This window comes from Heptranchias perlo, chromosome 1, assembly GCF_035084215.1.
Source record: "Heptranchias perlo isolate sHepPer1 chromosome 1, sHepPer1.hap1, whole genome shotgun sequence".
Classification (NCBI taxonomy): domain Eukaryota; kingdom Metazoa; phylum Chordata; class Chondrichthyes; order Hexanchiformes; family Hexanchidae; genus Heptranchias; species Heptranchias perlo.
In genome coordinates, this window is record NC_090325.1 from 144720256 (window position 1) to 144746719 (window position 26464).

Here is a 26464-nt window from a genome sequence, read left to right on the forward strand (position 1 = left end):
GACATCTCTTCTAATCTCTGCCCCTTTGATGCTGTTCCTAGCTCTTCTGGTGCTGCAGCCCTGGTCCCACTGCAGCACTAGCAGAATATCCCTCTTCTGCAGGGTGGGCTCTTGGTGGCGGTGATCCCACCAGGAACCCTCCCTACAAAAAAGGTGATCCCTGATTCAGGAATCTGGGCCAGGGTTTTGCCGGTGTCAAAGGGTTGGATGGAAGTCCTGCCCTGTCGGAACACTCGTCTGGGAGGAGAATATCAGCTGGTGACTCTTAAGAGGGGTAGAAATCCCACAAGCACATTGTCATCAACTTATAATTTTGCTTCATCAGTTTTGTCTGATTATATGCAGCTTCTTCATCTGTTCCCACTTGCATGTAATGAGATTTAGCTGCTGTTAGTGTTTTCTTCAATGATATCAGGAATTACAGAAAGTGCTAAGTCCCGAAATTCCAATGATTTGGTAGACCGTAAACCTGGTGAGAATTTGGAACTTAGACAGGATCGGCTGGGTCCGATATCTCCTAAGCTTCCACTCAAGCACATCAAGCTGCACTTCCATCAATACCTTGTCCTCCGGATTCCTTGTGGGTTGTGAATCACCTTGTCAGTTCCTCATGTCGACTATCTGTATCACCCCGTTTTAACCTACCTAGACTGGTAAATGTAAGGGTTCATGACAGAATCTATCATTGGCAGTTCTTTTGCAACCCACTCTCATTATTCTGACCCCTCCCTATATATAATTTCAGTTAGAATAATATTAATGTCACTCTCCAAGAAGTTTAAAGCTCTCTTTTTCCTGGTTCATTTTTTGATCCATGCTTTCAGATTGCTGCAAGCTGGCTGTGCTTTAAGAACAGTCTGCAGGATTTGAAATTTTGGAGTGCTAGAAAATATTTACAAGTGGGCAGATGAAGTCAGGACCCACCTTGAATATTGCATTCATTTCTGGTCACCAAGGCACAAGGGAAAAATCCAAGTCTTGGAATCAGTGAAGAGAAGAGTCAGGAAGAACACTCTGGAGTTATTCAACCGGCAATTGGATTCTATGATAGGGCACTGTAGGTTTCTATAAAAGGATGGGTTGAAGGGTCTCCCTCAGCTGTATTTAGGTTTGTAATCAGAATTAATATCATAAAAAGAGTTTCTGGAGTGGTACTGATGGCTCAATGACTGACTACACTGTGATGTTGCACAGTTGCTTGAATAGTCGTATAGATGCCACATCTGGGAATGCCACATCTTTCAAAAACCCTTTCAACTTTTCCCGTTGCTCCATCCCAGAGTTGAATTTATTGTAGTCACCTACATGTTCAAACAGGAGATCTGCGATCTGCGCAATACAGCAGTGAACCATAAACAGGTTGCTCCATGCCAAGTCTCCTGCCATCGCCTGGGAGAATGCTAGAGCAAATAAGTTGAGTGCCATCGTCACTTTTATCACTTTTGGCAACACAGTGCTGATGCTGCTGCATAGTTGCAGGTCTGGTTCCAGGGGATAGCACAATTCATCAATGACTTTCTTAATAAGACGTAACCTCTTCATGCATTGCTCCTCGATAAGGCTGGGTTAGCTGTATTGTCTGTGGTAGACAAGTTGCGTTGGGTAGTAGGTATCCTGAAGATCCTCCTCCTCATCATTCAACATAATGCGACTAGCTGGTGCTGCTGTGTGGACTGAAACAGTTTTCTCAATGTTTCCTGTTATGCTCCATGGTGAACCTCTATCGACTCTTTCTTCTACCTTAATGTCTCCATTACGGCAAGTGCCATGAACATTGCAGGGGTAATTTACCCACTTCTTGCTCTTGGTGAGGAACTTGGCCCTCCGAGGGCGTATATCAGAAATTTGCCTTATGCGCTGTGCACAATTTTCTAACCGTTTAAAATTAATGCTCAGATTCCTTCCAGCTTTCCAGCTGCACTTCTGCTTGATGCTGGAAGTACCTGTTAAAATACTGGTGGCACATTTAACTGAGGTAGAAATGGGGATGTGACATTTTCCATCATCACTGCCCCAGACCTTACTTCTGCCTTCATACAATGGGCATCTAGTGTTGCTAAGCGAAGCGGAACACATACAATTTTTAAAATCTCAATGGAAGGACTTTGGATTGCCAGTTCCATATTTGTAATTGAGTCTTCATTGCAGGCAGCAACCTCAATTACTTCTTGGAAGTTGCCTGGCCCATTAAGCTGCAGCAGTCATCAGAATCCTGCAAAAGCAGCCATTTCAATCAAAAAATTCTAGGAGTTGCCTGATTTCCAAGTTGTGCTGGTGGCAAGCAAGCGTCTCCCCAGGCAGTACAGATTCATAAAATTACCACCCATGTGTTCAGTTTAGACGTGCCAACTTTCAGTGTTTTAAACTGTTAATTCTTGTCAGCTTTTCACAAGGAAAAGCAACTTTTCTCACTGGGATTGGAGATTGTCAGTTTAACAAATCAAATAATTTGGAATGTTGCTGCCACATGGATCATGAATGAATTTAATTTTCCTTAAAACATTTTTGTGGTACATACCTGGCTGTTATTCCAACAGTGGGCTCCAAAATGTTGAAAAATGCACCAAATCATGTATAAAATAAATCTCAAGTCTTCAGCACTCACATCCCTCTTCAGTAATTTCAAAATTTATCACCACAACAAATACTTCTGTGTACTGCAATAAAAGTGATTAAAGTCATAAGTTATTGTAGCTTAAGTTATGAGAAGTCCATGTCCTGACACACTTTCAGACAAACTCTTGTTTTCACTTACGATAAGGCTTATATTCAGACCAGTATTTTTAGGTTTTCAGCTTTTTTGAAGCAGTTGGTAAGCTTTTGCTAAGTTCCATGCATGTCAGTTATAGAAAACATTTTTTAGTAAAATTAATATATCTCCTATGACATTGTTCATGGATAGTCCATGTGCTCCAGCCCCATCTGCTGCCTGACTCCCAGTTGGCTAGCTCCAACTTCTGTGGGCCTTAGTAACAGTAGCCATTGCATAATTAAGCACATCAAAATGGTTAATTGCACAATCCTGCTAATTAAGGCTGATCAGGAAAGTTTGACACACAGATCAACACGGATGTTTAAAGTGTGACATTCAAGTTTAAGATGTGAGACGTGTTATATGCAGGATAGATAGATTGATATTTTTCTGTACATGATGCTACAGGTGCTAAATTGGGCCGTGTACAGCCCGTTGTTTCGGCGCTACATGGCCTCTCTGACATCCAAGATGTCGCAGGCGCAGATAACAAACACTGGAATCATGTAAAGCAGGGAGAAAATGGCTTCAATCAGTGTGCAACGTTAATTTAAAGTGATAGACACCATTTTGGGACTTAACGCTCAACTCAACGCACAGTCTTAACCCCCACCATCTGAACGTGTCTTAGAATGCCTGGAGGACCCCCTACCTGTGCTATTTAAAGGGACCATGCAGGATTTACAGGTTAGTGGCTGGATTATTGCTTCTGGCTGCCCAGACATTTACAACTGTTTTTGGAGGTCTCCTAGACTTCAATACTAGGACGCAGGGACATAGCCTAACATTTAGAGCCAGAATGTGCAGGAGTGAAGTTAGGAAATGTTTCTACACGCAATGGGTGAGGGACGTTTGGAACGCTCTTCTGCAAATGGCAGTTGATGCTAGCTCACTTGGGGGTAATAGCACATCACGCTACCTGCGCCCAAAATCAGCTCCTATCCAATTTTTTCCCCCTACATTTCCTCTTACGCCATATGCCTGAATTTTTCTAAAAAACCTCTTCTGAAACGCCTTATTGAACCTTCTGAAAATTCATATACATGCCATTTACTTGATTTATCCAATCGGTCACTTCCTCAAAAAACCTCCATTAAATTTGTCAAACATAACTTGTCTTTAACAAATCTGTGCTGGCTGTCCTTGATTAAATGTTTACTAATTTGAAATTGAATTATGGATTATAAAGCACCAATTTTAACTCGGGCTGAGAGATAAGCATTTGGGCCGGCTCGCCGATGTGATGCCTGGGCCCTTTTTAACTCCTAGGCTTCATTTAAGTATACCAGGCCTGACTCTTGCCCGTACTCAGCATCAATGATGCGAGGTTGGCGGGCGGGAGTCGGGCGAGTGCGGCAAGAGGTTGCAGCCAAGGACCTGCAGGAAGTCAGGTATGTGGATCATGGTCGGGGGAGAGGGGGGAATCCTTGTAGCCCACAAGGAAATTATAAAGATTTTAATTACCTTCTCGGCCCTCCTATGGGCCTGCTCACCCGTGGTGCCAGGTTTCCTTGGCAAGGCTGGTACCAGGCACTGACCTTGTGACACAAAGTTAAAATAGTGTCAGGATGTGATTGACATCATCAGACTTTTGAATCTCAATGAGGCCCTCACCTGCCTGCGGCAAGGACCTCACACGCTGTCTGAAACGTGGCTGTTAAAATGGCATGGGGCTTTTGTGCAGCATAGATCTGGTGACTGCTGCACTTCCGATATTTTAACCCTCAATTCGCCCTGTTCTCCTCACATGTGGTCGTTTAAAATGGGGACTTCAGAGTTTACCTACAATAGACGTTAGACTAACTGGTTTAGAGTTAACTGATTTATCCCTTTCTCCCTTCTTGAATAAGGTTGCTATATCAGCTACTCTCTAATCCCACAGCTCAATTGCATATCTCAGGATGATTGAAAAATGGGGGCCAGAGTGTCTGTTATCTCCTTCTTGACTTCTTACAACAGCCTAGGGTGCATATCTTCAGGGCCCAGTCACTTATCCATCTTGAGTTTTCAGAACCAATTCCTTTCATACAGTTAGCACTCCCATATCCTCTTGTAGTGCACCTCGCAGGGAGGTTTGCTATTGCTGTTGGGGTGGGTTTAAACTAGCTTGGCCGGGGGTTGGGAACCTGAGAGGACATTCAGAAGGGAGAGAAACAGAGCTGGAAATGGAAGGCAGAAAATTAGTAAGTGAGTTTGGAAGGCAGAGGAAGCAAAGGTTAGAAACTAGACAACAAAGGAGTTTGGCAGTGCTTAATAGTATAGGACTCAATGCAAGGAGTGTATTGAATAAGGCAGATGAACTAAGGGCACAGATAGATAGACACGTGGAAGTATGATATCTTAGCTATTACTGAAACATGGCTTAAAGAGGGGCAGAAATGGCAGCTCGACATTCCTGGTTACAGGGTTTTCAGATGAGATAGAGAGGGGGATAAAAATGGAGGGGGGGTGGCAATATTGGTTAAAAAACAATTACGGCTGTGAGGAGGGATGATATGTTAGAAGGATCATCAAATGAGGCCATATCGGTTGAGCTAAAGAATAAAAAAGGGGTAGTCACACTACTGGAAGTGTACTATAGACCCCCAACCAGTCAGAGGGCGATAGAAGAGCAAATATGTAGGCAAATTTCTGAGAAGTGCAAAAACAGTAGGGCAGTAATAGTAGGGGATTTCAACTACCCGAATATTAACTGGGATACAAGCAGTGTAAAAGGTATAGAGGGCTCAGAATTCTTAAATTGCATTCAGGAGAACTTTTTATCCAGTACGTAGCAAGCCCAACAAGAGTGGGAGGGAGGGGTGCAGTTCTGGATTTAGTTTTAGGGAATGAAGCTGGGCAAGTGGAAGGAGTATCAGTGGGAGAGCATTTTGATGGTAGTGATCATAATTCAGTAAGATTTAGCATAGAAAAGGACAAAGATAGAATAGGAGTAAAAGTTCTAAATTGGGCAAAGGCCAATTTTACTAAGCTGAGAAGTGATTTAGCAAAAGTGGACTGGAAACAGCTACTTGAAGGTAAATCAGTATCAGAGCAGTGGGAGGCATTCAAGGGGAAGATTCAAGGGGTGCAGAGTAAACATGTTCCCACAAAGAAAAAGCATGGGACTCCCAAATCTAGAGCCCCCTAGATGACAAGGAGCACACAGAGTAAGATAAGGCAAAAAAGGGAAGCTTATGTCAGACACCGAGAGCTCTATACAACAGAAAGCCTAGGGGAGTATAGAAAGTGCTGTGGTGAAATTAAAAAGGAAATTTGGAAAGCAAAGAGAGGGCATGAAAAAATACTGGCAAGCAAAATTAAGGAAAACCCAAAAATGTTTTATAAATACATAAAGGAAAATGTAGGGCCTATTAGAGACCAAAAAGGTAACCTATTTGTGGAGGCAGAAGATGTGGGCAGAAGATGTGGGCATGGTTCTTAATGAATACTTTGCATCTGTCTTCATAAAAGAGGGGAACGATTGTAGTTGAGGAGGAGGAGGAGTGTGAAATATTGGATGGGATAAACATAGTGAGAGAGGAAGTATTCAGAGGTTTAGCATCTTTGAAAGTAGATAAATCACCAGGCCCGGGTGAAATGTATCCCAGGCTGTTAAGAGAAGCAAGGGAGGAAATAGTGGAGGCTCTGACCATCATTTTCCGATCCTCCCTGGCTTCAGGCATGGTGTCGGAGAATTGGAGGACTGCTATCATTGTACCGTTGTTTAAAAATGGAGAAAGAGATAGACCAAATAATTATAGTCCAGTCAATCTAACCTCGGTGGTGGGGCAAATTATTGGAATCAATTCTGAGGGACAGCATAAATCGTCATTTAGAAAGGCACGGGTTAATCAAGGACAGTCAGCATGGATTTGTTAAGGGAAGGTCGTGTCTGACTAAGTTGATTGAATTTTTTGAGGAGGTAACAAGGAAGGTCGATGAGGGTAACGCGTTTGATGTAGTGTACATGGATTTTAGCAAGGCTTTTGACAAGGTGCCATATGGCAGACTGGTCAAAAAAGTAAAAGCCTGTGGGATCCAAGGGAAAGTGGATCGTTGGATCCAAAATTGGCTCTGTGATAGGTTGTCGGGTGTTTTTGTGACTGGAAGGGGTTCTACATGGCTCAGTACTAGGTCCCTTGCTTTTGTGGTATATATTAATGATTTGGACTTGAGTGTGGGGCGCTTGATCAATAAGTTTGCAGATGATACAAAAATTGGTCATGTGGTTGATAGTGAGGACGAAAGCTGCAGGAAGATATCAATAGACTGGTCAGGTGGGCAGAAAAGTGGCAAATGGAATTCAATCCAGAGAAGTGTGAGGTAATGCATTTGGGGAGGGCAAACAAGGCAAGGGAGTACACAATAAATGGGAGGGTACTGAGAGATGTAGAGGAAGTGAGGGACCTTGGAGTGCATGTCCACAGATCCCTGAAGGTAGCAGGACAGGTAGATAAAATAGTTAAAAAGGCATACGGGATACTTTCCCTTATTAGCCGAGGCATAGAATATAAGAGCAGGGAGGTTATGCTATAACTGTATGAAACATTGGTTAGGCCACAGCTTGAGTAATGCGTACGGTTCTGGTCACCACATTACAAGAAAGATATAATTGCACTAGAGAGAGTACAGATGAGATTTATGAGGAAGTTGCCAGGGCTGGAGAATTTTAGCTGAGAAAAAGATTGGATAGGCTGGGGTTGTTTTCTTTGGAACAAAGGAGGCTGAGGGGAGATTTAATTGAGGTTTATAAAATTATGACGGGACTAGATAGAGTGGATAGGGAGGACCCATTTCCCTTAGCAGAGGGGTCAGTGACCAAGGGGTATAGCTTTAAAGTAATTGGTAGAAGGATTAGAGGGGAGCTGAGGAGAAATGTTTTTACCCAGAGGGTGTTAGAGGCAGAAACCCTCATGTAAAAAGTACTTGTATGTGCACCTGAAGTGCAGTAACCTATAGGGCTATGGACCAGTGCTGGAAAATGGGATTAAGCCGGATAGCTCTTTTTCAGCCGGCACGGACATGATGGGCTGAATGGCCTCCTTCTGCGCCGTAACTTCCTATGACCTACAATCTCATTTCCATCATCATCTGTAAAGAACTGATGCAACTGATGCAAAATATTTATTTAATACCTCTGCTACACCTTTATCCTCCACAATTAGATTTCCTCCTTCATTCCCGAATTGCCGTACTCTCTTTAATTACTCTTTTACTTTTTATGTGGTTAGAAAACCCTTATTATTTCCTTTTATATTATCTTCTGGCTCCTTTTCACCCCCAGTGCACTTCCTCTATTACTCATTTATTATCTTTAGTATTGTTGGTTAGACCTAATTTTATCATATGCCTTCCTTTTAAGTTTCAGTCTAGTTTGAATCTCTGTTTATTCACGGAACTCTGTCCTTTGCTGTAACACCTTTTGCTTTATAGGAATATATTTATTTTGTACTATATGCATCTTATATTTGAACATTTCTCACTGATGATCTGTCGACCTGTTTGCTAACTTTTCTGTCCGGTTAATTTTGGCCTGATCCCCTTTTATCACACTGAAACTTTGCCTTTCTCCAGTCCAGCTTTTTCATTATCCTTTTCTATTCTTACATTGAACCTAACTATGCTGCAGTCAATATTTCCCAATTGTTCTCCTACTCCCACATTAGTTATTTGCCCCACTTAATTTCCTAGAACTAAATTGAACAATGCTTTTTCCTTGTTAGACTAGAAACATACTGATCTAGAAAGCAGTTCATGATACAATTCTAAACAAGAACTCCTCACTTTGACCACATGCATTACCTTTATCCCAGTTTATCTTGGGATGGTTAAAATTAGTAAAATGAACTCCCTCCAAGGCTGAACTCCTGCTGAGGCTAAACCCCACATTCTTCTGGCTTCTCACACTCTACTAGCTTCTCCTAGCTCAAGATTGCTGCATTTGGAAGTCAGATTGTGACTTGACATCTGAGTTATAATCCCACTTTTGTGTTGATGCACAACCAAAACCACTTCACATAAGTGTAAAGTGGCAGCATAATTTCAGCCTAAAACATTGTTTCCAACTTATTTTGTTTTATTTTTAATTAATATTAATGGCATTTTAATACTTCCCATCATTATGTCTTGTGAGCTGCTTCTCACCATTTTTCCAAAGATGATAAACCACCATATTAAAAATCCCCTTAGCAGGAAAATTCACAAGACTTTCATAGCCTCTAATGTAACTTGACTCAGTAGTGAGTCTATAGCTTGTATTATTCTTGCTCTGCATTTTTATCTAAACATTTGAAAAATTAGGTGCTCACGTTTGCTGTCGGGGCTGTACAGAAGCAAAACTTGATTACCCTTTTAATTCTGTACAGTAGACTGTAAGTGTGAAATTAGTGCTAGTAAATTAGCAATCACATTGAAAATGGAATTGTGTACCATTATCTGGAACGCTTGCTATTTGTTATGTATTTTACTGCAAGAAAGTCTGATGCAGGTTGAAGTGTCAAAACAAATAAAAATAATTAATGGGTTTTACTTGAAGATTATATTAAAAATCTTAAAAAATAATTCCCCAGTCTTTCGCTGCCGCATAATTATGACACCCCCATAAAACAAATCATATCAGATGACGTTGTCTATGTTATCTATTGAGATCTTATTTTTCTTATTATGCTCTGGGCTAATAGCTACAAAATAAAGCAAATGACAAAGATATTTCATCGTTTCAATTTACAACATTTTGCAATGCTGACATATATTTGTTATTAAAGATAAAAAAAAGATCAATTATAAGAAAGATCAATTTTAAGAATTGAGTCATGTATGAATTATCCAATTGTACAAAAAATTCCATTAATTATGTGATTTTTAAAAATGGCCAATTGCCCTGAGTCGATCTAAGTACGAGATAATTGCATAGAACTCAAACTGCTAGTCAGACTGTACCAATTAACAAACATCCAGCATTGTCTTCACAAATATTTCATCAATGTGTTGATTGTGGCTTTGCTTTTGATTAGTTTTAAAATATTTGTTGATTTCACAAACTCCAACTCAAGTATAATTGCTGTATGTATATATAGTAATGGATTTTGAAATAAGACACAGTTTTGAGTTACAAGAGGTCTAATTTATTTAGAGAGTTAGCAATAGCTCACATACTAAATGTGCATAAAGGAGGAGTAAATTTCTTAGTATGTTTACTTTATTGTATACTCCAAAGATTTCTTCTGGGAGTAGAATAGTGTAACATAAAACAATGCATAGATTTTGGTGTTAATGCTGCTTTTACATTAATTGCTTGTTAGCAGCAATTAAAAGGATACATGCAAATAGATTATCATGTTGCATTAATTATTCCCATTTTCAAACAAGACTTAAAGTAACTGAGGCAACGGACAAAGTTCCTATGGCATGCAAACCTTCACAGTTTATTGCTATTGGCAAAAGACACTTTAAGCAGCTTCAAGTCTACTGCTGGAGATATTGGGGAGGAGAAAAAAGAATTGGTAAAGAAGAAGATCATAGCCAGGGAGATCCTAAGCATAGGAGGCAGATCTTCAGGACTTGCTATCACCTGAGGCACTGAGAATAGTATGAATGCATCAGAGACTTTGACCTCAGCAAGGACTATACACCAGCAAAGATGCCGGGGGTGAAATTGGACATAGGCGGGGACACAAAACAGGTGGAATCACATTGGTCACCAGTTACACGCTCCGCCCCATATTGAGTTCCAATGTGATTCCGTCTGTTCTGCAACCCGCTCATGTCCAATTTCACCCTGCCATCTCTGATCTGTGTCAGCTCCTGCAACAAGACCTGCAGTCAAGGAGTAACATCCCGATGGCGCTACCAGTAGAAATTAAAGTGACCACTGCATTAAAATTCTACACAACTGGGTCCTTCCATGTACTAGCAGGAGCCATCAATTGGTATGCAGTTCACCACTGCATCGCAGAGATTACAGATACTCTCTTTAAGCATGCATCCATACACATGCAGTATTCAACTACACCATGTGGCAGCAGTTGGACAGGTAACAATATTTTTATCGGATGTCTGACATTGCTATTTGTGCACCATACCAACATGTACTCTCTTATATTCTTAGAAAGGATTAGTGCTTGCTTAACATACAGTTGGTATGTGGCCACAAGAAGAAAATTATGCCTGTACCTGCTCAGTTTCCAGGCAGCCTTCATGACACATACATCTTGATGGAATCAAGAAATTCACAATGGTTCAAAAGGGAAGAAACTTTGCACATTAGTTTCCTGGAAGATGTTGCAGAACCCCTTTAATTTTCAGGAAATGGCCAATAAAAAGATACATTCTTGAGGAATAAATATAATGGAACACATATTTTGACTATTAAAGCAACTTTTCTGATGTTGTGGATGCCCTGCAGTATGAGCCTAAACAAGTTGGGAGAAAAATAGTAATACTTTGCATGCTGCACAATATTTCTATTGAAAGAGACATACCCCTGCTTGGTGACAATGAACAGCAGAAACCAGATAGGCCCCAGGAACAGGATGAGGTGAAATCGACTCGCCTGCAGAGGACCAAGCATTGACCAGACACTTCTGAAATCTCAACAACAGCAATAACGTGCATTTGTATAGCACCTTTAAATTTCTTTCCATTTCTGGACACTCAATTTATATGAGAAAATTTATGAAGTGCACTCCAATGAGCAATAACGTAGATGTGGGAATTACATTGCATCAGATCCATTATAATATTAAAATGAAGCTCCCAACCTCTTTGTGCCAGGATCTTCTTGCACCAGTCTAAACACCTCCCAGTAATGCTCATTATAGACAAAGCCCCTGCACAATCATCATCCGTACTTCCAGTCAGTTACTCCCTGATAACATACATTTATGAGGCATTACAAAGCTGCAAATTGACCCCCTGCCCTTGTGTGATGAATGAAATACATTGGAGCAGATTTTTTCTTTTGCATAAATAATTGCCTGGTGGAATACATACAGGGAATTTGGGAGGAAAGGATCATGCGGCCATAACGGAGCTTACCTGATTTTCCATTCTTATAAATGAATGTTTGAAAATCAGGAATGCTCCATCACAGGTGTGTGTTCCTCCCCACCTGATTTTCCTCCATATACTTCACCCAGGTAATTATTTACATCCAACTACACAAGAAGAAACTCTGCCCCATTGCGTCGATCCTGGTGGAGTTTGACTCCCATGGCTGCTACACCCTTGATGCTCTTCAGATCTGTAAAACGCATTCCTTTTCTCCCTCATGTTGTCAGCTATAATCTGCAGGGCCTTTCTGCACCTTGCTATCTCCATTGCACTTCAAATTGCTCTCATTGTGGGCCTGCATCACTCCATGCCGCAACTGTATTTAATCATGGTACACAATTTGCAACCCTTGCAAGCCAATTGTCCCTGTTAGAGAGTGATTATATTTATTTGCAGTAGCAGTGATCAGGTTGTCTGTTCTGATCTGCATCAGTACTAGTGTAACAGACATCAAAAATGGAATAAAGTTGCATGGAAATGGCAGCATGTTAAAAACATGGGAATTACAATTAACACTCATCTAATGCACTATTAGTGTAGTAAGAGTAAATTAGACCTCCAGGAAAGATTTTTTTATTAATACATCAATAGTTGCAATTGGCCAGCATCTCTACATATCTTTAAACTGAAACCTATAAAAAATCATATGGTGAATTGCATGCGGATGGAAGAATAAATAAATAATTAGATTCAAGAGTGGTAACAAAATCTCAATTTAATTAGCAAAATGTGTGAACCTCTTAATCCTCATAATAACATTTTATCACACCCCACGAATAATCAATATTGTGATGTACACTTTTCTCACAGAATTAGCTAATCCACAGCTTGTTGCTATATTGTTACTTCAGTATTATACTTAAATTGATTTTTTTTCTGATGTGTTCTAATGCAGGTGCCTACAAGTGCATAATTTTGCTCCATTTTCAATTGCTAGCATTGATTTAAAAATGATTGCTTTCCCTAAATTAGTTTAAATAAGGCTGTTTTTGGTTACTTTCTTTCCAGCTGCAAGTGTAAAAAATGTGATAAAACAGTTTTACAGCTAATGAGTCTGTCTATTCCCTTCTGATTCAACTAGCCTATGGCCATTTCTATCTTTCCTGAGGCCTCCTTGAGCCAAGCCTGATGCTTGAATTCATGTGTAACACTGCCCATCAAGATGCAACAGAGCAACACCTTATCTAAAGAATCTTTTGTTGTTGTAAGTGTGCTGGGGATAATTAAAAAGTACATTTTGGCTTTCACACTGTCAACTATGAACAATGTATTCTGATATAGTGCTGGAGTGGACAACAGTCAACCCTTAAGATTGAGAGTGGTCCTGGTGCAAAGAAATGTAAAAGGCAGTTCCACATACTAATAAGTTTGGAGCTTAGTCACAGCTGATTTGAAAGATAGGATCAAAGTTGTAGGGATGCAGAAGAAAAGCTGAAAAGCAGTAATAAAAATGCAACTTCAACCACTGTGCTACCACAGATGCGTACAAAATTGTGTGTTCCCCTGAAATAGAATGGGTAATTTTCTGACTTTGTTCTACCAGTGGGGAGCCTTACCAACAGAGGTGCATATTAGAAAATTCTGTGCAGCTGCACCTGAATTTCCAATTACACATCGTTAGTGCGAAGTCAGAAAATTGCCCCCAGAGTCTTAAACAACAGTAGCTACTCTAGTAGTTATTAAGAGTCAGATGGACAAATATGTAAGGTAACTACATATTTGTCAACATTGTCTCATTGGTAGCACTTTTACCTCTGAGTCAGAAGGTTCTGGGCTCAAGTCTCACTCCAGAGATTTGAGCACATAATCCAGGCTCATTCTGAGTACTGCACTGTCAGAAGTGCTGTTTTCTCAGATAAGATGTTAAACCGAGGCCCCGTCTGCCATCTCAGGTGGACATAAAAGATCCCATAGCACTATTTGGAAAAAAAGCAGGGGATGTATCCCAGCCAAAATTTATTCCTCAATCAACATCACTAAAAACAGATTATCAGGTCACTATCTCATTACGGGATCTTGCTGAGCACAAATTGACTGCCATGTTTCCTACATTATAACAGTGATTGCACTTCAAAAAAAAGTATTGTATTGGCGGTGAAGCGCTTTGGGATGTCCTGAGGTCGAAAGGCGCTATATAAATGCAAGTCCTTTCTTTCTAATTCAAAGAGCTTAAAAGGTACTAGAACTTTCCCTCTCAATGTGTTATGTCGTGATTACTGTAGATCCTTTTGCACAATAAAGCCACGAATCAATGAACAGGTTCTTTAAAGTATTTTCTTTTCTTTACCATATTTGAATGACAACCTTTCCAAGACTTCAGCTAATTTCACTCTCAGCCTAGAATTTCTGCTCTGGTGAAATCCTGAGTTTAAATATAGCAAGGAACAATATGGCCCCGATATTTAAGGGGAGGCAGGGAGGGTGCAGGTGAGGCCCAAAACGGCCAAAGAACCCGATCTTAACAGCAGGACCTAATTAACATCTTGTAGCTCTGGTTCCCACCCGTCTGCCAGCCAAATGGACAGCCCGGCCGGCAGATGGGAGGGAACACCAGCGGCAGGAGGCCGCAGACGGGGACACTTGGGGACAGTCCCCGGCAATCAGGGCTGGGGAGGTCGGCAACCAGGACGGGGGGAAGATTGGTAATCGGGGCTGGGGGGGAGGCTGGAGATTGGGGTTGCGGGAGAGGTTGGCGATCGGGGCTGGGGGAGGCCGAAGGCTTCCTTGCAGGGCCTGGCGGTACACCCCTGCTCCTCCTGGCCCACAAGGAGTGCTAAAAGAGCCACTTATCTTGGGGAGCCAGCAGCTCCCGCTTCCGTTTCACTGCTGAGTTTCCAGACCCCTGGGAAACCTGTGCAGCAGCAGTTAATTTCAAATCGAGTTTGATTTAAATATGTTATTTAAGCGTCCCGCTTCTCCACAGTGGGACACTTGGACGCCCCAACATCCGCCGCCGTAAAAATGGTGGCAGACGTGTGCATGGCGGGTTGGGGCCATGTTCTGCGCATTTCATTTTTTAAAATCCTGCCAGACTGTTGTATAGGCTTAATATCAGGGCCTATGTGTCTACAAGAAGTAGGCTGACCCCATCAGCTCATGAAGCTAAATGATGTCCTTTACATCCCCAGCCTTCACTTGGAAGTGTTCCTTCACTCACCTCCTTAAATGCATTCACCCTGGTAAAAGCCTCACGTGGTAGGCCTGATTATGCAATGACCTACTGGCTGCAGGCATGAGTTGGAAAATTGGGCATCCAGCCAATTCACAGTGTGCTTGATTTTCCAATGGCCAATTCGAGGATGAACAATAAGGGCACAGTGTACCAGTATGCATAACCTCAATTTAGTATTTAAATCTGCTGATTAAACAAGAATTTCACATCTATGGATGAGGTTCCAGTGTGAGCTTCACCTATAAAAACAATTGGTGCAGGGAATCCCAAGGCTGAGTGTCCTGAAGCAGGCTTCTTAAAAGGAGAAGATGGGCTGATTTTCCTACATTTGCGCCCAGGCAATTCTCACCTTCTGTGTGAAATGCAGAGGGAAAAGGGTTGGAGACACATGACGCTGGATTTCTGTTCACTATTCATTCCCTGGGAATTTCTGTGGTTTCTCCTAGGGATGGGGTGCAAGTATTCAAGCGCCTTTTAAATGATGGAATGAGCGCAATGGCACCTTTTGTCACATTTTCTCTCTGTCTACCCCAAGTAGGTGTCCATTTGGAAATGTGCCCAGAAGGATTAGTCTTCATGCCTTGTGCCCAGCCTTGCTCATATCAAAGGAGCTAAGTGGGGCCTGGTGCCACCTGTCGAAGTCAGGCAGTAGCTAAGTATGTTCTTTTTTAGCACCACTAAGAAGGAAATTAGAACTTGAAGTCTTTAGGCAGTTCTTTTTGGATAGAAGCCAGTATGCCAAGCAGCTGACATCCATTATTGACACTACATGCCTCTCAGACCTGCAACAGTGGCTGACATCCTCCTCCATTTCCAGATATTATGCACAAGGAGTCCAGAGGAACACCAATCCAATTTAAATTATCTGAATCTGGGAATCCAGGTGAGTTCAGGTCATGTCAAATGGACTGCCTTCCAGGTGTATTCCACCTAAGTAGCACCTAGACGGAGGCAATGGGCGATGTGCAGGAAAATCACCTCATGTAATTTTTGAAGATTTTTTTTGCATTTTTATTTATCCTGTACTACAATTTGTTCCATGCATGTTTTGATTTTGCTGGGTAATCCTCAATTTTTGCATTTTCTTGCTGATACTTTGTTTCATTATTCTTGGTTGTTGTTTGTTTTAGCATCACCCTTTCAAAGAGGGGTACAATGTACTTACAAATGTACTTTGTAATTGAGCTGAGAAGGTGGAGTGGTCAACAAATGCAAGTACAATGTCTCCTGAGATGTTTTGGCTAAGCCGGTCACTACTCCAGGACCTACGTTAAAAGATTTATAGGGAAGTGAGCATTCACTTGAATATCAATGTGCTGCTGGTATCCAACAAAACTGCACATTGAGAGAGAGGTATCCTTTCTTGTTGACATACATCTGTCCATTGATGAAGGAAGCACATATGGCCATGTGGGTGCCATCTGTGACAACTTGGATTTGGGGAATCCTGCCACTCAGTACAATTGCCGTGCCCTGACATGTTGGTACCAGTCATCTACAGTGAGGCTGATGAAATTGCTAGCTGTAAATAAAAATGCATCCATAACTTCCTTGGAGCATCTGTGCACTGTTGTTTGGCTCATGTTATATGTGTTCCCAAGGGCAGCCTGGAATCACCCCATGGTCTAGAAATTAGGAATAGTGGTGACCTTAACAATTACCGGCCGAGTAGTACATACATTGGAAGTGCGCTGCTTGCAGCATGTGGTAAAACTCTGTGACAGCTTCCTTTGTAAAGCAAAGCCTCCATAGCCACTGCTCTTTCCGCAAGTGCAGGTAAGTATGGCACTGCCTCTATACGTTGATGTGGGGTTATTGGTGGGTGAGTTCCATGCAGATGTAGTGCAGCCTCACCAACCAGGCCTCCCTCCGTAGCTCTTCTTTTTCTTACTCATTCACGGGATATGGGTGTCTTGTTTGAAAAGGGCAAATGACACAAAGGCAGATGGCAAAGTAAATAGCAACAGCAAAAAAAACAATAACAGGTTTTAACAATAACTGAATAAATGTGTCCTTTTAAAACATTTCCAACTTCAATGTAGTGCCTAGTAATCATGGACACATTGTCATACTGATTTGATTAACATTCAGTGTAAATTAGGCACTAATAAAGGGAAATGGGGTATATGACAGCAGCACATCTAAATATGTCCATTCATTTTTGGGCAGGTACTATTGCCATTCACTGCAAATGACAATAGAAAATTGGGTGAATGCTAAATTGGGTAGGGATCTGCCATAACAGATCTCTGCCCCAATTCACATCCCCACTTGACCAATTACTGCCTCAGATTTGGGTGGAACATAGTGGGCAATCTAGGCTGTAAAACTAGCCAGAAGTGGTGTGAAAGTGATCTGTGTAAGTCTCCATCCAATTTTCCTTCCATCCAATGAGGAAATACTTTGCCTTCACTTAATATCTTCTTATGATGGAATGGCTAAGATTGGTAGCTCAGTATATGGGGGACATATCCATGTCCCATCTTATATTTATAGCATCTGAATGTTTACTGTGCCGCAACAGATTTCAACCTATTATTTTTTTGTTACATTCTTACTGTACAGACAACTCTGAAGCTACAAGAAGATGAGTTATAATTTGAAATGAGTAGCTCCAGTTGCTATCAATTTTTGTGATGTATCAAAGCCTCCACTGAATTAAAATCTGACAAGCATATCTTTCATATGAGACTTTTGTCTTCTTTAAAGAAAGCCATTTAAAATAAGCAGTCCAAAGAATTCCAGTTGGGCAACATGACTGAAGCTACTTATTACATAAAGGCACTGTCATAAAATGTTCCATAGCCTCTTTCAGTAGGTACATAATCATTCTTGAGCTGGTTAATTTATAGCCAAGGTTGCATCAAACGGGACAATTGAGAAATGAGATTCTCCTTCACTATAAGGGGAGATTTTCCAGGATCTGCACCCCATTGCACTGCATCATTTAGGTACAGTGAATATCGTAAAATCAGGTGGGTGAGAGTGCATTCTTATAAAGGAACCGGCCCAATTTTGCTCCATTAATTTTAAATCACTGATGTTGAGAGTGTCATGAATCGGGTGCACTTGCTTCAATGCCCAATTCTCGCATCTGTGTTCCTGTTGAGTGAGAACTCCCCTTGCATTTCAGGGCTAATACGTATGAGATGCAAAAATTACTCAGTCACTGTTACAGTTCCTGGTTCTTTTGCACTGTTTTTCATAAGCAATAGCCCAATCACTGTTTTCATAAACTCTTTTTTTTTTATTCGTTCACGGGATGTGGGCGTCGCTGGCAAGGCCGGCATTTATTGCCCATCCCTAATTGCCCTCGAGAAGGTGGTGGTGAGCCGCCTTCTTGAACCGCTGCAGTCCGTGTGGTGACGGTTCTCCCACAGTGCTGTTAGGAAGGGAGTTCCAGGATTTTGACCCAGCGACAATGAAGGAACGGCGATATATTTCCAAGTCGGGATGGTGTGTGACTTGGAGGGGAACGTGCAGGTGGTGTTGTTCCCATGCGTCTGCTGCCCTTGTCCTTCTAGGTGGTAGAGGTGGCGGGTTTGGGAGGTGCTGTCGAAGAAGCTTTGGCGAGTTGCTGCAGTGCATCCTGTGGATGGTACACACTGCAGCCACAGTGCGCCGGTGGTGAAGGGAGTGAATGTTTGGGGTGGTGGATGGTGTGCCAATCAAGCGGGCTGCTTTATCTTGGATGGTGTCGAGCTTCTTGAGTGTTGTTGGAGCTGCACTCATCCAGGCAAGTGGAGAGTATTCCATCACACTCCTGACTTGTGCCTTGTAGATGGTGGAAAGGCTTTGGGGAGTCAGGAGGTGAGTCACTCGCCGCAGAATACCCAGCCTCTGACCTGCTCTCGTAGCCACAGTATTTATATGGCTGGTCCAGTTAAGTTTCTGGTCAATGGTGACCCCCAGGATGTTGATGGTGGGGGATTCGGCGATGGTAATGCCGTTGAATGTCAAGGGGAGGTGGTTAGACTCTCTCTTGTTGGAGATGGTCATTGCCTGGCACTTATCTGGCGCGAATGTTACTTGCCACTTATCAGCCCAAGCCTGGATGTTGTCCAGGTCTTGCTGCATGCAGGCTCGGACTGCTTCATTATCTGAGGGGTTGCGAATGGAACTGAACACTGTGCAGTCATCAGCGAACATTCCCATTTCTGACCTTATGATGGAGGGAAGGTCATTGATGAAGCAGCTGAAGATGGTTGGGCCTAGGACACTGCCCTGAGGAACTCCTGCAGCAATGCCCTGGGGCTGAGATGATTGGCCTCCAACAACCACTACCATCTTCCTTTGTGCTAGGTATGACTCCAGCCACTGAAGAGTTTTCCCCCTGATTCCCATTGACTTCAATTTTACTAGGGCTCCTTGGTGCCACACTCGGTCAAATGCTGCCTTGATGTCAAGGGCAGTCACTCTCACCTCACCTCTGGAATTCAGCTCTTTTGTCCATGTTTGGACCAAGGCTGTAATGAGGTCTGGAGCCGAGTGGTCCTGGCGGAACCCAAACTGAGCATCGGTGAGCAGGTTATTGGTGAGTAAGTGCCGCTTGATAGCACTGTCGACGACACCTTCCATCACTTCGCTGATGATTGAGAGTAGACTGATGGGGCGGTAAATTGGCCGGATTGGATTTGTCCTGCTTTTTGTGGACAGGACATACCTGGGCAATTTTCCACATTGTCGGGTGGATGCCAGTGTTGTAGCTGTACTGGAACAGCTTGGCTAGAGGTGCAGCTAGTTCTGGAGCACAAACTCTTCAGCACTACAGCTGGGATGTTGTCAGGGCCTATAGCCTTTGCTGTATCCAGTGCACTCAGCCGTTTCTTGATATCACGTGGAGTGAATTGAATTGGCCGAAGACTGGCTTCCGTGATGGTGGGGATATCGGGAGGAGGCTGAGATGGATTATCCACTCGGCACTTCTGGCTGAAGATGGTTGCAAATGCATCATCCTTGTCTTTTGCACTCACATGCTAGACTCCGCCATCATTGAGGATGGGGATGTTCACGGAGCCTCCTCCTCCCGTTAGTTGTTTAATTGTCCACCACCATTCACAACTGGATGTGGCAGGACTGCAGAGCTTTGATCTGATCCGTTGGTTGTGGAATCGCTTAGCTCTGTCTATAGCATGTTGCTTCTGCTGTTTAGCATGCATGTTGTCCTGAGTTGTAGCTTCACCAGGTTGGCACCTCATTTTTATGGTACGCCTGGTGCTGCTCCTGGCATGCTCTTCTACACTCCTCATTGAACCAGGGTTGATCCCCTGGCTTGTTGGTAATGGTAGAGTGAGGAATATGCCAGGCCATGAGGTTACAGATTGTGCTGGAATACAATTCTGCTGCTGCTGATGGCCCACAGCGCCTCATGGATGCCCAGTTTTGAGCTGCTAGATCCGTTCTGAATCTATCCCATTTAGCACGGTGGTAGTGCCACACAACACGTTGGATGGTGTCCTCAGTGCAAAGACGGGATTTCATCTCCACGAGGACTGTGCGGTGGTCACTCCTACCAATACTGTCATGGACAGATGCATTTGCAACAGGTCCAGTCTGGCAGCTGTGTCCTTCAGGACTCGGCCAGCTCGGTCAGTAGTGGTGCTACCGAGCCACTCTTGGTGATGGACATTGAAGTCCCCCACCCAGAGTACATTTTGTGCCCTTGCTACCCTCAGTGCTTCCTCAAGTGGTGCTCAACATGGAGGAGGACTGATTCATCAGCTGAGGGAGAACGGTAGGTGGTAATCAGCAGGAGGTTTCCTTGCCCATTGTTTGACCTGATGCCATGAGATTTCATGGGGTCCAGAGTCAATGTTGAGGACTCCCAGGGCCACTCCCTCCTGACTGTATATCACTGTACCGCCACCTCTGGTGGGTCTGTTCTGCCGTGGGACAGGACTTACCCAGGGGTGGTGATGGAAGAGTCTGGGACGTTGGCTGAAAGGTATGATTCTGTGAGTATGGCTATGTCAGGCTGTTGCTTGACTGGTCTGTGGGACAGCTCTCCCAATTTTGGCACAAGTCCTCAGATGTTAGTAAGAGGACCTTGCAGGGTCGACTGGGCTTGGTGTTTTGCCGTTGTCGTGTCCGGTGGTCCGTCTGGTTTTATTCTTATTATGACTTTTCGTAGCGAGATTTTACAACTGAGTGGCTTGCTAGGCCATTTCAGAGGGCAATTAAGAATCAACCACATTGCTGTGGGTCTGGAGTCACATATAGGCCAGACCGGGTAAGGGCGGCAGGCTTCCTTCCCTAAAGGACATTAGTGAACCAGATGGGTTTTTACGACAATCCGGTAGTTTCATGGCCATCATTACTGATACTAGTATTTTAATTCCAGATTTTTATTTAATTAATTAATTGAATTTAAATTCGCCAGCTGCCGTGGCAGGATTTGAACTCATGACTCTGGATTTTAGTCCAGGCCTCTGGATTACTAGCCCAGTAACATAACCACTATGCTACCGTACCCTTGCACCCCTTTTGAGCTGAAATCTATTCATTCTCTACTCTAGCAAAATGCATGGATCCGGGAACTCGCAATTGTCCCACTTATGGTAATTCTACTAAATCAAACATAATCTTCTGTGTAATCAAACATAGTCCTCCAATATTAAACACAGATTGGAAATTTGACAGGTTAAAACAATTAATTAAGTGTGAAGGCCAGTATCCCCAGTGGGATGAGGTATACTGGCCTCCTGAAGCGGGTCCGGACCAGGGAACCAACCTGGACCCCCGAAGAGAACATCGTCCCCGGAAGATCGGGAGAACCCCACAGAAATTCTCCCCGCAGATACCTAGGTCAATCTCCTGCATCTTGCACACCATTTTGATGTGTATTCTCAGCTTAAAAATGGAAAGGGATAAAACATAAATACATAGCTAAAGAAATATATATATAAAATAAAGGCCAGTCATTTACACATTTCATAGAATAATGGACAATTGTGCAATTCAATTTCCAAAGCACCTGTGAAAATCCTAGACTATCATTTCATAAAAACAGAAATTGACTTGACCCTGATGTTATATCCTGCATGGTTTAAATACTCCTATTGGTACAAGACAGTGTATCCTCTGACTCACAGGGGGTGAAATTCAGCTTATGTGGCGGTTCAAACGGGTGGAGTGTATAATGAGTGGCCGATCTACTACCTCCCGTTTTGTGTCCCCACCAAAGTTGAATTTCACCCCCACTGTGAGCAACTCCATGGAGATCTATTGGTAAGAAGACAAAATGAGTAGCCTAAATCAGCCATGAAATATGTCAAAATAACTAAGGTAGAAGCTGAAAGAGATCTGGGGATTTTAGTAGACTTGGCACTCAACATGTCCAATTACTGCAGAGCAGCAATTAAACAAATAGAACGCTGTCCTACACAGCCAAAACAGTACACTATAATTTGGGGAAAATCAAGCATTGTGTATAGTGTTCTGGTCAGAGCAGAACTTGAGTACCATGTCTAGTTCTGGTCAACAGGACAGACTGAAACAATGAAACACTGAAACATTTGAGGTTGTTCAGTAAAGGGCCACAAGACTAATGCTTAGTGTCAGAGATGTGCAGCTGGTGGGCAAGGCTCCCTGTCAGCAACACACATAATTTCAACCCTCACAAGTCTATCATCTAATCCTGCCGTTTCTATACTGCATACCAATATGGCATCGGACATTTTTGCAGCGTCCTTGAGACTCATAGGCCCGCAAAATTGGCCACATTTACCCCTATTTTCCATCTGGCAAAACAGGTGCAATGATGACTAATTCCTACTCCTAGAATTTTTTTTCTTATTTACTTGTCTGGTCTTGCCGATTTAGGCCAACTCTCTCTCAATGCTGAACTCCTGCTCAGACCAAACTCCTGCTCAGACCAAACTCCCTCAGCACAAATTCACATTGTCAGAATTTACTTCTCTCAGCCTCTTTCAGCTTGTTATGCTAGATTTAATCTCTGACATGTAATATTATTAATAATTTCAAAGGCTTTATATCTTGAATATATACAACACATGCATTAAGTACATTTTAGGTGCAACATTCCGATCGGCAATTTAAAATGAATGGGTTAACGACTGCCTTAAAATAAATGAATTTGGTGTGGGTGCCTTAAGCAGCTTACCTGGTTTACTGCACATGTGTAGAGTTGACAGTAATACATAAGCTAGCAATACAGTACCAGATATAAGCAAATTTGTCGGTTTTACATTATCTATGCTGTAAAATACCGTACAGTAAAAATTTATTTTCTTTACAATAAATATACAAGATCTAAAATTGAAGGCTTAACCACTGACAGAATTTACTAATGATTTTTAAAAATCCTCCAGCAAATTTCATCTTTGCTTAGGAAAGACAGGGCACGATTTTAACATTGAAAAGCAGGTGGGTTGGGGACGGAGGGGCATTCAAAATTGCCGCCATTTCAGTACCACCCCTAACCCACTCCCAACCCGCCCAGTTCTGGTTTTCACGGAGGTGGGACGAGGGGCGGGCAACCAGCCCGCTCCCAGGAGGCGGGTTGATGATTAAAACCTTTCAAGGAGGCTGCGCGCCTCCATTTTTGCAGAGTTTCCGATTTCAAACTCTGGGGGCTGGGATTCCTGGGCCTTCTCTTTCACGCCACGTGAAAGAAGGCGAGAAGGCCCGAAACTGCAGGTAACTGCCTGTCTAGCACAGCTTGTGGGCCCGGAGGAGCAGGAGTGTTTCCCCCAGGCCCAACAAGCCTACCTGCAGAGACCTCCCAACAATCGTGGACCCCTGCAATGACCCCCGATCCCGACACCCAACGATCACGGACCCCGCGATGACCCCCAAACTACCCCCAACAATCAGGGACACCCACAATGACCTCTGATCTCCCTCCTCATCAACTGAGGACCTCCGCGTTGACCCCCGATCCCATCATCACCCTCCCACCCCCCCCCCCCCTGGGGACTGCCCGCCCCCCACCCGGCTCGGGGTCAAAATCTTGTCTACAGAGTTTAACTTTTTTCTTTGAAGTATCATTCTTTCTAATTAATGTATGGTTAGTATAATTTAAGTAATTTCCATTATTTGTAAGTAATTCCTTATTGATTGTTACTTCAAATTGAAAAAAACCTTTGAATAATTGTTTTTTTATCCCAATGCTAAAATTGACCGTCTTTTTAGGCCATTTTCTTTTCTTGTTGGGTCTCCCCAAACCATCCACCATCCCTGGGCGAGATGGTGGGTGCGCAACCTATCAAATGCCCCTTTGAAAGCACTGCTAGGAATTTCCTTGGGGGATCTGCCAATCGGCCGCCATAACTTCAGTGGAAAATCAGTGTGTCTGGGGTTTCTGCTGACCTTCTGCCAAAGTTACAGTGACTACAGGCATACAAGTGTGATCTCTACGAATTCTGCCTTCAATTCTCCTTTCTTCTCGGGCCACCACTTTGGGCTTCCCATAGCAACATGGTTAAAACCGCTTGTCTTATTGAAGACCTGTGCTCCAGAACTAGCCACGCCTCTATCCAAGCTGTTCCAGCACAGCTACAAAACTGGCATCTACCCGACAATGTGGAAAATTGCCCAGGGGTGTCCTATCCACAATAAGCAGGACAAATCGAATGGAAGGAGTCATTGTCAGTGCTATCAAATGTCACTTACTCACACTTATACTTATAGCCTGCTCACCACCAGGGCCTCCAGACCTCATTACAGTCTTGGTCCAAATATGGACAAAAGAGCTGTATTCCAGAGGTGAGATGAGAGTGATGCCCTTGACATGAAGGCACCAATCGACTGAGTGCAGCACTAAGGAGCCCTAGTAAAACTGACGTCAATGGGGATCAGGGGGAAAACTCTCCAGTGGCTGGAGTCATACCTCGCAAAAAGGAAGATGGTTGTGGTTGTTGGAGACCTATCATCACAGCATGAGTTTCTCAGGGCAGCGTCCCAGGCCCAATTATCTTCAGCTGTTTCATCAATGACCTTCCCTCCATCATAAGGTCAGAGGTGGGACTGTTCACTGATGATTGCACAGTGTTCAGCTCCATTCGCAATTCATCAGTAAATGAAGCAATCCATGCCCGCATGCAGCAACACCTGGACAACATCCAGGCTTGGGGCTGACAAGTGACAAGTAATATTCGCATCACACAAGTGCCAGACAACGACCATCTCCAACAAGAGAGTCTAACCACCATCCCTTGGCATTCAATGGCATTACCATCGCTGAATCGCCAGCATCCTGAGGGTTGCCATTGACCAGAAACTTAACTGGACCAGCCACATAAATACTGTGGCTACTAGAGCAGGGAAGAAGCTGAGTATTCTGTGGCGAGTGACTCACCTCCTGAGTCCCCAAAGCTTCTCCGCCATCTAAAAGGCACAAGTCAGGAGTGCAATGGAATACTCTCCACTTGCCTGGATAGGTGTAGCTGCAACTATACTCAAAAGCTCAACACCATCCAGGACAAAGCATTGCCGTTTGATCGGCAGACCATCCACCACCATAAACCTCCACTCCCTCCATCATCAGTGCACCGTGGCTGCAGTGTGTACCATCTACAGGATGCATTGTGGCAACTCTCCAAGGCTTCTTCGACAGCACCTCCCAAACCCGCAACCTCCACCACCTAGAAGGACAAGGGTAGCAGGTGCATGTGAACACCATCATCTCCAAGATCTCCTCCAAGCCGCACACCATCCTGACTTGGAAATATATCCCCGTTCCTTCATTGTTGCTGGGTCAAAATCCTGGAACTCCCTACCTAACAGCGCTGTGGGAGAACCTTCACCTCATGAACTGCAGGGGTTCAAGAAGAAGGCTCACCAACACTTTCTCAAGGGCAACTAGGGATGGGCAATAAATGCCGGCCTTGCTAGTGACGCCCATTTCCCGAGAATGAATTTTAAAAACTCAACAAGTAGAGGATTGTTGATGCAAACCTGAATCACACCACTCTGTGGTGCTACATGCAAGCACTGCAATACATGCACCACCAAGCAATCATTACTTCTCACAATGAAGCTATGGTGGCTTAGATGCTATAGAAGATAATGAAGTGAGGAGCAGAAATGGAGCTAGAGTGATCCCATTTAGGGCTGAATGGAGCTATTCTGATCTGAAGCATGTAATGCATCTTGGAGGGAGCAATTACGGTAAGAGAAAATGGATTTATGCCAGTAACAGCAGTGGTGGGGCTAGGTTTGGACGACTAAAGGGGTCGAATTGAAGATTTGGCCGATTTGGCAGGAAGGGGACCAAGCTAGGAACTGTACAGATTTATAGGCCAAACCTGACACAGTTTCCTGGGAGCGAAAGGGAGTCCATAGCCCCCCTGACCCACCCACCAATGGATCTGCCACTGAGTAACAGTGGCCCCAATCCTAACGGCATTTAAGTTGGCGGGGGGGGGGGGGGTGGTGATAGTGGACGACAAACACGTTAGAATGGACACGTGGGAATGTCCGATTTTAACATGGCTGCCTCATTATCATTTGACTTCCAGGTTTCGCGTCTCCACCACGCGTAAGCG